This window comes from Agelaius phoeniceus, chromosome 7 (genome assembly GCF_051311805.1).
Source record: "Agelaius phoeniceus isolate bAgePho1 chromosome 7, bAgePho1.hap1, whole genome shotgun sequence".
Lineage (NCBI taxonomy): Eukaryota > Metazoa > Chordata > Aves > Passeriformes > Icteridae > Agelaius > Agelaius phoeniceus.
This window is the reverse complement of record NC_135271.1, coordinates 29,204,427-29,205,077: the sequence shown is the minus strand read 5'-3', so window position 1 is coordinate 29,205,077 and position 651 is coordinate 29,204,427.

The window sequence follows — 651 nt, the reverse complement described above, 5'->3', positions numbered from 1 at the left end:
TTCCAAAATATAGGTATTTCTTGGGTTGATGAGTTCACTTATAAATCAGGCCCTTCTGAAATCACTACCTTTCTGCCATGCTGTATATTTACATCTACTGACTTAAATATTCTAAATATAGTAAGCAAGCCATTATGACCTCCTCCTAATTGAACGAGACAGACAAGAGTGCATGTTACAGTACATCTATATCTGGGGGAGAGAGGGAATGTGCACACAGACAGCACAGTGTGGGTAATGAGATCTCCTCTGCTATTACAAGCAACCTATGGCTCTGGGGCGCCCGGCTCTCAGGGCTCCTTACGGAATTCAAGCCTGGCTCAGTTGGGTTTTCCATCAGTCTTTATCTGAGAGGTGACCTGTTATGTCCCCATGGCTGGTGCCATTTCCTTCCCCAGCCTTAACTAGCTCAGAGCAAAGGGACTGCATCACCCCTCCCAGCCTTTAGCCCCAGCCAAGATGAAAAAGCTCATTTGGTCTGGCTCAGCTATGATCCAGTTTATGGCCATTCCTTTGTTCCCAATGTTCAAGTGAAGAGGGTTAATTACTTCCCTTTGTTACAATTAACGATGCTAAACGCCAGGGAAAGGGCAGAGCTGAAGAGCATGAATTACAGTTCCAAGCAACATTCTGGCATTAAAAAAGCACTCT